The following is a 12973-nucleotide window of genomic DNA, read 5'->3' on the forward strand; positions in this document are numbered from 1 at the left end:
TAGGAGAGGTGCTCCAGCCCTCTGATCATCTTCGTGGCTCTCCTCTGGAACTGCTCCAACAGGTCCATGTCCTTCTTATGTTGGGGGCCCCAGAGCTGAATGCAGTACTCCAGGTGGGGTCTCACGAGAGCAGAGCAGAGGGGCAGAATCACTTCCCTCGACCTGCTGGCCACGCTTCTTTTGATGCAACCCAGGATACAGTTGGCTTTCTGGGCTGCTAGTGTACATTGCCATCTCATATTCAGTTTTTCATCCATCAATACTCCCAAGTCCTTCCCCTCAGGGCTACTCTCAATCCATTCTCTGCCCAGCCTGTATTTGTGCTTGGGATTGCCCCGACCCATGTGCAGGACCTTGCACTTGGCCTTGTTGAACCTCATGAGGTTCACACAGGCCCACCTCTCCAGCCTGTCCAGGTCCCTCTGGATGGCATTCCACCCCTCAGGCGTGTCAACTGCACCACTCAGCTTGGTGTCATCGGCAAACTTGCTGAGGGTGCACTCAGTATCACTGCCCATGTCCCCAACAGAGATGTTGAACAGTGCCGGTCCCAAAACGGACCCCTGAGGAATGCCACTTGTCACTGGTCTCTACTTGGACATCAAGCTGTTGACCTGAACTCTTTGAGTGCAACCATCCAGCCAATTCCTTATCCACCGGGTGGTCCACCCATCAAATCCATGTCTCTCAAACAAGGATGTTGCGTGGGACAGTGTCAAATGCTTTGCACAAGTCCAGGTAGATGACGTCAGTCATCATGGGAGTCTTCATATGCCCCACAACTGACTACAGTCTCTGGTTGCTCCTTCTGTGCAGTTGAGGATTCAGGCTCTCATCTCTGCAGGGTCTCTGTGAAAATCGCATCACTCTTCATCTTTCCTGGTGCTGAGAAGTCTGCTTACAAATAATGCTTAATAGTTAAATTTTTGTCATAAATGTTTTCCTTTTGATCTTGATATCATGTTTTGTTGTGGGCTTCAATTCTGAAAGTTGGAAAACTTTGTCTAATGAGAAGTTTTAATTTTCAGAAAAGTAAATGTTTAACACATAATATTTAGTATCAGTGTGTTAGTATTGCTCTTTCTCAGATTTATCCACATCATGATGTGCCTTTCCTCCAGGTTATTTTCACAAGTCTTGGCTACTTTGCATCCTCCAAATTGAGTTTTATTCTTGAAGCTTATCTTTAGAGAGTTGAATGGTGAGAAACAAAGACCAAAAATTAAAACAATGCCCCCCCCCCTTTTTTTTCCCAAGGCTCAACTTCACTCCTTCACTCCTGATTCTTCTACATCCCCTCTGCTTCCCCCCCTGCTCCCAAGCAGCACAGGGGGGGATGGGAAATGGGGGGGGGGGTGTTATGGCCAGTATATAACAGTTCCTTTCTACTTCTCCTTCCTTCTCAAACTTTTCCTGCTGCAGCATAGTCTCTCCGTGGGCTGCAGTTCCTTCAGGAACTATCCACCTGCTCCGCCATGGGGTCCTCCACAGGGTGCAGTTGTGGATATCTGCTCCAATGTGGTCCTCTCCACAGGCACTAGGGAAATACCTGCTCCACTGTGGTCTCTTCCACGGGCTGCAGGGGACCTTGGTGTTTGCACTATTGTTCCTCACACTTTTTTTCCTTGCTGCGCATCTGGTATTTTTGCCCTTTCTTAAATATGTTTTCACAGAGACACCACCAGCTTTGCTGATTGGCTCAGCTTTGGTGGGTCCATTTTGTAGCTGTCTGGAACCAGCTCTGTCTGGCATGGGGGCAGCCCCTTACCTCTTCTCACAGAGGCCACCCCTGCAGCCCCTCCACTACCAAAACCTTGCCATGTATACCCAATACAGTAACAAACCATCATTTCATTAGTAAGTTTCAATTAAACTATAATACATATGAAATATACTTGAAAAAAGGTTGGGTGTACTTTTCTCTCCCCTTTGACATCCTGATGTGTTGAGATATGAGATTTCATAACATGAAGTGAGACTTTATGTCGTGATATAAGTTTCATCTCTTACTAGTAAAAATCTTATGCCTTAATTTTAAAGCTGTTGCCTTTAAGCTGGAAATATTTTGTTTCTGTTTAATCTTTGATTTTTCTTGAATTAATATTTCAACTGATCTTTTTTTTTTTCTCTTAAAAGCAAAAAAAAGTCTAAAGAAGCTACACAGCTGCAGAGAACACTTGGTTCTTGTTGCTTATTGGGCAGGAGAAAAGCATACCACAGAATGGTTGTTAGGAGTAGCACTAGTCCCAGAGAACTTGCTGAGTGTTAGTATGATGTGGCTTAAGTGTTCTTTATATTTTGGGAGCAGTCACTGTTGTAACAGGTATCATATTCTATTGCACTTCTTACCTGATAAGAGCATAGGTCATAAAACTATACAGGCTGTTGTTTGATTATGTGATAAAACTCATCAGCACACCCACAAAGGAGCGCAGAGACACAGTGGCAGGTGGAAGAACCTGAATAATACCCTGCCAAACCCATTACAGGAGAGTCATCAGCCCATCAAAGGCCAACCTCTACAAGCCCAGAGGAGTGCAGGAGCACAATGGCAGGTGGGGAACCCAAATTCCAGACTCAAAGAAATGGACACCCTGTCCAGGCCATTCTCAGGGCTGTCCCAGGTGAGCCATAAGCTCCGTTGTTCAGGTGTGAAACCCATCAAGATGGTCAACACCAGAGCACCCTTTGGACTGGTGTATGTGTGTGTGTTACTGCCTAGGGGTATTGGACACATTATGGGATGCAGGGGAAGAGCATTTTGGGATTGCACAGGATTTATTATGGGATGTTTAGGAGAGGAACCAAAGGCCAGGAAAAGAATAGATTTAGGTGATTTGAGGAGGAACAAGGATGGGAAAATAGTGGGATAAAGGGGATTAAAAGGGCCAGTTGCATATAAACAGCTCCTGTTCAGTATACTTTGCCGGGCCATGCCCTGCATCTGATCAGCCCCATCTGTCCTGTCTCTTTATTAAGCTCTGCCTTCAACTATTTTCTGGTAAGGGGTTCTTTATTTCATATGCATGTGTGTGTATGGGGGTCTGTGTTGCCAGCAAGTGTGGGTGTGCGAGTGTGTGATTGTTAGTGAAGATCAAGCTGGACTCGCTGTTGAGTAGATGAAGTGACCTGGGGGCCAGGGGTGTGTGTAGGTCTCTAAGGGCCAGCTCTTGGTGTGAGAGCACCTGTGTGTTTCTAAGGCAGAGAGCATGGGGGTCGGCTATGGGGGACCAGGGGTTTCCTGGCCAATGCTGTGCGTGTGTGTGTGCATGCGTGTGTGTGCATGCATGTGTGTGAGACAGTCTATACTGGCAGCTGGAGTGGGGTTGCGGCTTCGGGCGTTCGTATGTCCAGGTGCCAGCAACTGGGGAGACTGGGATCCAGGGGCCAGCTACTGGGCAGACTGAGTGTCTGAAGTCAACTGCTGGAGGGGCTCCACTTTGTACATATATATATTTTCTCTCGCTAGTGAACCTCTATCTTGCTCAGCCAGAGAGGGGAGCAGGATGAGGCAATTGGTGCTGTCTGTGTTCATGCTAGTGCTCTGAATGTCTGTCTGTGATCTGTGTAGCTGGCCATGTATATGTGGTGTATACATGTGCTCTGCGTGTGTGTGCCTACTGGCAGTAAATTTTCAGCCTCACTACTGATTGTACTTGGAGCATGGAACTGCAGCAACCTTGCCTCTCAGGCTGTCGGATCTGTCACAATATACTTTCCTGTAACAGGTACAGCTAGTTCTTCCAAAGGTTAGTTGAATCTGACACATTAAAAAGAAATCTTAAAATACATAAAAAAATATATATATTTCTGTCAGTAATGCCTTGTTAGTTTCTGTGGTGGGTTAACCTTGGCTCGCAGTCAGATGCCCACCCAGCTGCACCTCACTCCACTTCCTCAACAGGAAAGGGGGGAGAAAATAAGATGAAAAAGCTAGTGGGTTGTGATAAAGACAGGGAGATCACTTAATGATTACCATCACCAGCAAAATGGATTTGACTTGGGGAAAATTAATTTATTGCCAATTAAAATAGATTTGGACAGTGAGAAACAAAGACCAAAAAAATTAAAACAACACCTTGCCTCCCCCTGCTGAGCAGCACTGGGGAATGGGGGGTTACGATAAGTACATGACAGTTCCTCTCTGCTGATCCTTCCTCCTCGCACTTTTCTTCTGCTCCAGCATGGATTCTTCCATGGGCTACAGTCCTTCAGGAAAAAACTTGCTCCAGCGTGGATTCTCCACAGGCCTCAATTCCTTCAGGAAATATCCAACTACTTTGGCATGGGCTCCTCCACAGGCTGCAGTGTGAATATTTGCTCTGCTGGTCTCTTCCATGGGCTGCGGGGGAATATCTGTTCTGGCACCTGGAGCACCTCCTCCCCCTCCTCCTTCTCTGACCTTGGTGTTAGCACTGCTATTTCTTGCTCTGTTTTCTCTCTTCCTCTGCCTGTCTGGTGGTTTTGCCCTTTAAATGTTTTCACAGAGATGCCACCAGCTTCGCTGACTGGCACAGCTTCAGCCAGCAGTGGGTCCATTTTACAGACAACCAGAACCATCTGGGTCTGGCATGGGGGCAGCCCCTGACCTCTTCTCACAGAGAACACCCCTGAAACCCCCTCCCACTACCAAAACCTTGCCATGTTCACTTATTACAGTTTCCCAGAATGCTCTTATAACCTTGCTGTAATGATCACATAGGAATTTTTATTTATTAATTTATTTTTAGTTGAAACCAGAGAGCCACCATGTTTTTTGGGGTGATTTTATGACAATTTATAAAATAACCTGAAGCTCAGCTCCAACTTCTTTATTTTCAGTGGAAAAAAAAAACATTATATTATAATAATGCAAATATAATATAAATATAAATATAAATATAAATATAAATATAAATATAAATATAATTTTCAAACATAATTATATGTAGTTGAGAAAACTTCTTTATTTTCTTTCTAATGGCAAAGAAATTAGAATGTCGATAGTATTGCTCAACATAAAAGGCAATTAGCACTTAGCATAGCTTTTCAAAACTTCATAACAATTAGTAATTTTAATCATAGAATCACAGAATACCAGGTTGGAAGGGACCTCAAGGATCATCTGGTCCAACCTTTCTAGCACAATCTAGATGAGATGGCCCAGCACCCTGTCCAGCTGAGTCCTAAACGTGTTCAGTGTAGCGGAGTCAACCACTTCCCTGGGGAGATTATTCCAATGGTTGACTGTTCTCATTGTGAAAAATTTTCCTCTCGTGTCCAATCGGAATCTCCCTGGGAGTAACTTGTACCCATTACCCCTTGTCCTCACCATGTGACTCCTTGTAAAAAGGGAGTCTCCATCTTCTTTGTAGCTCCCCTTTAAGTACTGGTACATGGTGATGAGATCACCTCTAAGCCTCCTTTTCTCAAGGCTGAACAAACCCACTTCTCTCAGACTATCCTCATATGGCAGGCTTCCCAGACCCTTGATCATCTTTGTGGCCCTTCTCTGGACCCCCTCCAGCCTGTCCACATCTTTTTTGTATAATGGGGACCAGAACTGTACACAGTATTCCAGGTGTGGCCTGACAAGCGCCGAGTAGAGTGGGATAATGACTTCTTTATCTCTGCTGGTGATGCCCTTGCTGATGCAACCCAGCATCCTATTGGCCTTCTTGGCCGCAGCAGCACACTGTTCGCTCATATTGAGCTTCCTGTCCACCAGGACTCCCAGGTCCCTTTCCACGGAGCTGCTCTCTAGCCAGGTGGATCCCAGCCTGTGCTGCACTCCTGGATTATGTTTTCCCAGGTGCAAGACCTTATACTTGTCCTTGTTAAACTTCATAAGGTTCTTGTTAGCCCACTCTTCCAGCCTATCCAGATCTTCCTGCAGGGTGGCTCTGCCTTCCAGAGTCCTACTTCCCCACTCACTTTGGTGTCATCTGCAAACTTCATCAGGCTACACTTGATCCCGTTATCCAGATCACTTATGAAGATATTGAATAGCGCTGGGCCCAATATTGATCCCTGGGGGACCCCACTTGTGACGGGTTGCCAGTTTAAAAAAGAGCTATTTACCACCACCCTTTGGGTGCAGCAATTCAGCCAATTCCTCACCCACCGCACAGACCACTTGTCTAGGCCATAACGCATCAATTTCTCCAGGAGGCGGCCATGGGGAACTGTGTCGAAAGCCTTGGAGAAGTCCAGACAGACAACGTCTACCACCGCTCGCCCCATGTCAATTGAGCAGGTCACTTTATCGTAGAAGGCCACCAGATTTGTCAGGCACGATCTGCCCTTAGTGAAGCTGTGTTGGCTTTTCCCAATCATGTGCTTCATTTGACTTGTGATGGCCCCCAGGAGGATTCGTTCCACGACTTTCCTGGGGACTGAAGTAAGACTGATGGGCCTATAATTACCCGGATCCTCCCTTGAGCCCTTCTTGTAGATAGGGGTAACATTCGCCTTCCTCCAGTCCTCTGGGACATCCCCCGATCTCCACGACTTCTCGAAGATTATAGAGAGTGGCCCCGCAATGACATCAGCCAGCTCTCTCAACACCCTCAGGTGGATGGCATCAAGGCCCATTGATTTGTAGGAGTCAAGCTCCTGTAATAATTCACATGCTAACTCTTCCTTCACTGATGGTGGGTCTATGTTTGGATCCTCCTGGATTTTCGTTCCCAACGCCTGGGATCCAACAGTGTTGGTAAGGACAGAGGTGAAGAAGGTGTTGAGAACCTCTGCCTTTTCAGCATTGTTGGTGACTGATTCACCTCTACTGTTTAATAGTGGGCCTATGTTTTCCTTCTGTTTCTGCTTGCAATTTACATACCTGAAGAACCCTTTCTTGTGATTTTTGACATCTCTGGTCAGTTCCAATTCAACCTGAGCTTTTGCTTTTCTAACTGCATCTCTGCACACTCTGGCAATGCCCTTGTAGTTCTCAAAGGATAATCTTCCACTTCTCCATCTCTGGTACACTTCTCTTTTGGTTTTGAGCAGACCCAGGAGCTCGTGGTTGAGCCAAGGGGGCCTCTTGCTCCACTTACTTCCCTTTCTTTTATAGGGAATAAACTGGTTTTGTGCTTCCAAGAGAGCATTCTTGAAGAATTCCCAGCACTCACTAGCGCCTTTATCCTCCATGGAAGCATCCCACGGAATCCCTCCCAGCTGAGCTCTGAGTGAGCTGAAGTTTGCTCTTCTAAAATCTAGAACCCTTGTCTTGGTGGTAACCTTCAGCATGCTCAGCCGGATCCCGAACTCCACAATATTGTGATCACTGCAGCCAAGGTTGTTACTGACCGAGATATTACAAAACAGGTTTTCTTGGTTTGCGAGTAGCAAGTCCAGCAGTGCCTCCTTCCTGGTTGGCACATCTAACATTTGTATGAGGAAGCAGTCCTCTATGCATTCCAGGAACTTGATGGATGACATGTGAGCTGCTGTATTGTAATTTTTGAATGGTGATGAAGGCTAACCACATAGCAATTTGCATTTCTGCTGTTTTTGAAGTGGTGTACTCCAAATACAAAAAATAAAATAACCATTTCCCCAAGATTAACACCTCCTGCCCTGTAGAAAGCATGTTCATTTTACCTCTGCCACATTTCTTGGGCACTAAATGATGATAGTGGCAACAGGAGATGTCTATCGAAAGGAAGGTACAAGACTGTACTGGTTTTGGCTGGGATAGAGTTAAATTTCTTCATAGTAGCTTGTATGGGGGTATGTTTTGGATTTGTGCTGAAAACAGTGTTGATAACATACTGATGTTTTAGCTATTGCTGAACAGTGCTTACACAGAGTCAAGGCCTTTTCTGCTTCTCACACCAGCCCACCAGAGAGTAAGCTGGGGGTGCACAAGAAGCTGGGAGGGGACACAGCTGGGACAGCTAACCCCAACTAACCAAAGGGATATTCCATACCATATGATGTCATGCTCAGCAATAAAACTGGGGGGGAGTTTGGGTCACGGCTCGGGGACTGGCTTGGGCATCAGTCGGTTGGTGGTGAACAATTGTTTTCATTTGCATCACTTGTCTTTCTTGGGTTTTATTTTCCTCTCTCTTTTTATTTTTTTCTCTTTTCCTTACAATTTTATTTTTAATTATTATTTATCTTTAATTATTAAACTGTCTTTATCTCAACCTACGAGTTTCTTTCTCACTTTTACCCTTCTGATTCTCTCCTCATCCCACCGGGGGTGGGAGTGAGCAAGCGGCTGTGTGGTGCTTAGTTGCTGGCTGGGGTTAAACCACGACAAAGGTATAGGTGAAGTGGTGAATATTTTATCCCTTTGCTTTATTTTGCTGGTCTTCCAACTTCACTGAACCCTCTGTCTCCTTCCTATATTCAGTTCTTCCTTTTTGCATTCCAGAGCCCACAGCGTGCCATGTTTCCATACCTTATCTACCTTTCTTGCATATATTTTTGTCTTGTCTCCAGTCAACTTGGTGTAAAAAGTTACTTCTCCCTAGCCTGAGTGTTCTGAGACAGGCCACAAATCATTTTTGTCATACTTTCATTTTGTTGCAACAATAAGATAAATTTAAATAAACAACTCTAAATGGCAGAAGTAATGAAGTCTGGTTTCCTAGTTATTTGTCTTTGGCAAGATTCTCTAGCATGTAACAAGATGCGTATTCTGATTTAGGCTTCTTCTCATGGCTGGGGCACTTCTCCAGGTGGGGTTTACTGCTGTTTAAGGAGGCTGATCTTATGGAAGTGGGACCCCTTCTTGGAGAATTGCCTATTACCTGGGCATGTGGTTTCATGAAACTTTAAGAACAGACCAGTCTTTGACTTCTCCTTTGTTCTTTCATGTTGAATTTCAGTTTATGAAGGAAATCAAAAGTGACTGGAGGATGAGCAAATACATGCATCGTAGAATCATAGGATAATTCAGGTTGGAAGGGATCTGGGGAGTTCTCTAGTCCAACCTCTTGCTCAAAGCAGTGTCAACTATGAGATCAGACCATATGAGTTTAGCAGACTGAATAATTGTATTCACACCAACTTCATTTTAAGGAAACAATGCTAAAATACTAGGTCCAATCCTGTTCAAGATCTTAATTAATGATCTGGATGGTGGGGCAGAGTGTACTCTCAGCAAGTTTGCTGATGGCATAAAATTGGGAGGAGTGGCTGATATGCCAGAGGGTCATGCTGCCATCCAGAGGGACCTGGACAGGCTGGAGAAATGGGCTGACAGGACCTTCATGCAGTTCAACAAGAAGTGCAAAATCCTGCACCTGGGGAGGAACAACCCCAGGCACCAGTACATGCTTGGGGCTGCCCAGCTGGAAAGCAGCTTTGCAGAAAAGGACCTGGGGGTCCTGGTGGACAGCAAGTTGAACATGAGCCAGCAGTGCGCCCTTACTGCAAAGAAGGCCAATACTAACCTAGGCTACATGAGGAGGAGTGTTGCCAGGAGGTCAAGGAAGGTGATCCTTCCCCTCTCCTCAGCACTGGTGAGGCCACACCTGGAGTCCTGTGTCCAGTTCTAGGCTCCCCAGTAGAGGAGAGATGTGGACATACTGGAGAGAGTCCAGTGAAGGGCCATTAAGATGACTATGGGACTGAAGCATCTCTCCTATGAGGAAGGGCTGAGACAGCTGTGACTGTTCAGCCTAGAGAAGAAAAGGCTCAGGGGGGATCTCATTATTAATGTATATGAATATCTGAAGGGAGGCTGCAAAGAAGATGGAGACAGGTTCTTTTCAGTGGTGCCCAGTGACAGGACCAGAGGCAATGGGCACACAGTGAAACACAGGAGGTTCCGTCTGAACATTAGGAAACACTTTTTTACTGTGAGGCTGACTGAGCACTCTGGTTGCCCAGAGAGGTTGTGGAGTCTTCCTCCTTGGAGATATTAAAAAACTGTCTGGACATGGTCCTGGGCAACTGGCTCTACGTGGCCCTGCTTGAGCAGGGGGGTTGGTCTAGATGACCTCCAGAGGTCCCTTCCAACCTCAACCATTCTGTGAAAAACAAAAAGGTATTAAAATTTGGCATTCCCCCAAGTATTGCATGGTTCTTTTCTTTTGATATTTCACCTTTTTCTCCTGCCTAATCATTACTAGGGTTAGTAATGGTAACTGCTTGAGTAAGGGTTTAGTAGGGGAAAAAAACTCCAGCTTGTGGCATGTAACTTTAAAATATGGGTCTGAAAAGAGGTGAAATGTAGTCAGAAAGACTGTAAAGTCAAGAGGGGAAAAATATTTTTTTCTTCTCATATGTTGATACAGTTTAAAGATTAGAAAAAGAGTGTGCTTATACAGGTGTGAGCTGAAAAGAAAGCAAGAAAACAAGTTACCTATCAAGCAGCAAGAGAAATAGGGCTTCTGTCTATTATCACTGAAAAGTTGTGGAGATCAGAGGATGTACCTGACAACTTGAAGAGGGCAAATGTCACACCCATCTACAAGAAGGGCCCAAAAGAGGACCCAGGAAACTACAGGCCCATTAGTCTTACTTCAGTCCCTGGGAAAGTAATGGAACAAGTCCTGCTAGAAACTATTACAATCCAAATGAAGCAGGTGATTGGGAAAAGCCAGCATAGATTTACCAAAGGCAAATCATGCCAGACTAACCTCATCATTTTCTACAACAAAATAACTTATTCTGTCAGCATGAGGAGAGCAGAGCAGTGGATGTTTTTTTACCTGGACTTCAGCAAAGTGTTCGACACTGTTTCTCACAGCCTTCTCCTGGACAAACTGGCAAGATACAAATTGGATGGGTGGTCTGCGAGATAGGTAGGAAATTGGCAAACAGGCTGCACTCAGAGGGTGGTTATCAATGGTTTTTACTCAGGCTGGCAGCTTGTCACAAGTGAGGTCCCCCAGGGATCGATACTGGGCCTCACGCTGTTCAACATTTCATAAATGATCTGGACAATGGGACTGAAAGCACCCTCACCAAGTTTGCTGATGACACCAAACTTGGTGGTGAGGTGGACACATCAGAAGGGAGAGCCATATTACAGAGAGACCTGGACAGGCTGGAAGAGTGGGACAGCAAGAACAGTATGAAGTTTAAAACAAAGACAAGTTCAAGGTCCTGCACCTAGGATGACATAACCAAAGAGCCCAGTTGTGCTGGTTTTGGCTGGAGTAGAGTTAATTTTCTTCATAGTAGCTAGTATGGGGCTATGTTTTGGATTTGTGCTGGAAACAGTGTTGATAATGCAGGGGTGTTTTTGTTATTGCTGAGCAGTGCTTACACAGAGTCAAGGCCTTTTCTGCTTCTCACACCACCCCACCAGCAAAGAGGCTGGGGGTGCACAAGAAGTTGGGAGGGGACACAGCCGGGACAGCTGACCCCCAAATGACCAAAGGGATATTCTATACCATATGACACCATGCTCAGCATATAAAAAGCTGGGGGAAGAAGGAGGAAGGGGGGACGTTTGGCGTGATGGCATTTGTCTTCCCAAGTAACCATTACGCGTGATGGAGCCCTGCTTTCCTGGAGGTAGTTAAACACCTGCCTGCTGATGGGAAGTAGTGAATTAATTCCTTGTTTTGCTTTGCTTGTGCGCGTGGCTTTTGCTTTACCTATTAAACTGTCTTTATCTCAACCCATGAGTTTTCTCACTTTTACTCTTCTGATTCTCTCCCCCATCCCACTGGGTGAGGGGAGTGAGCGAATGGCTGTGTGATGCTCAGTCGCCAGCTGGGGTTAAACCATGACACCAGTACAGGCTAGTATCTGTGTGGCTGGGGAGCAGCGTTGCTGAAAGAGACCTGGTAGGCAAGAAGCTGAACGTGAGTCAGCAGTGTGCCGCTGCAGCAACAAAGGAAAATCGGATCCTGGGCTGCATCCACAGGGGCATTGCTAGCAGAGATGAAGATGTGATCATCCCACTCTACTCAGCGCTTGTCAGGCTGCACCTGGAGTAATGTGTCCAGTTCTGGTTCTCACAATTCAAGAAAGATGTGGAGAGACTGGAGTAGGTCCAAAGGAGGTCCACGAAGATGATGAAGGGCTAAAGAACCTGCCCTGTGAGGAGACACTGAAGAAGTTGGTCTTTTCTCCCTGGAGAAGAGAAGGCTCAGGGGGGACCTCATCACAGTATTCTAATACTTAAAGGGCAGCTACAAAGAGGATGGAGGTGCTCTCTTCACAAGGAGCCACATGGAGAAGACAAGGGACAATGGGTTCAAGTTGTACCGGGAGAGGTTTCATCTCGATTTAGGAAAGAATTTTTTTACAGTGAGAACAATCATTCACTGAAACAATCTCCCCAAGGATGTGTTAGAGTCCCCCATAACTGGAGGTTTTCAAGATGTGATTGGACAGGGTGCTAGATAATCTCATCTAGGCTCCCTTTCCCACAAAAGGTCGGACCAGATGATCTTTCGAGGTCCCTTCTGACCTTGGCTGTTCTATGATTCTATGAAATATTCTACTCAACCGATAGTGTTCAGAAAGTGGAAATCAAACTCCTTTAAAGCTAAAAACCATAAAAGGGCCAATAAAATAGGAAGAAAAAGAATATTTGGTAGACTGAGGAAAATTGTGAGGAATGAATAAGTGTAGAGAGGCTTTAAAACATGATAGTCTTTAAATGTATGTGAAGCAAAAGGCTTCTAACAGGGTTAGAGGCGCCAGTTCAGGAAGACAGTTATTGTAGAGAAGCTCAGTTTTCTCTGTATTGGTCATCTGCAAATGACTGCAAATATTTGGTTTCTTAAACTCATCATATCTCTTAACTGAAATTATTATGGTGAAGAAGAAGTCTAGCTAACCATTTTAAGCAGGGACAAGCAGTGAAAAGGAGAGGTAACTATTTCTGTTCAGGACCAAATGTAAACTTGGAGGTGAAAGGTTTTCTTATCACTAATACTGACAACTCTAGGAGCTACCTAGTCCCAGTAGAACTTCAGTAAAATACACAAACCAAGCTTTTCATGGTGGTTGTTTTTGGCCATATTTTCTTTACCTGTTAATTACTATTACTGCACTAACAAGTTAAAAGATG

General features: G+C 45.3%; 1 protein-coding gene across 3 annotated transcripts in view; it reads left to right on the forward strand.

The window, feature by feature from the left end:
• The window catches only part of LOC148055446 (E3 ubiquitin-protein ligase RNF38-like), a 227137-nt gene that overhangs the window by 144122 nt on the left and 70042 nt on the right, over window positions 1-12973 (forward strand). The window lies entirely within an intron of this gene.

Source organism: Nipponia nippon, unplaced genomic scaffold (genome assembly GCF_047370975.1).
Source record: "Nipponia nippon isolate SJK-2023a ecotype South Korea unplaced genomic scaffold, ASM4737097v1 scaffold_22, whole genome shotgun sequence".
In the NCBI taxonomy this organism is placed as follows: Eukaryota; Metazoa; Chordata; class Aves; order Pelecaniformes; family Threskiornithidae; genus Nipponia; species Nipponia nippon.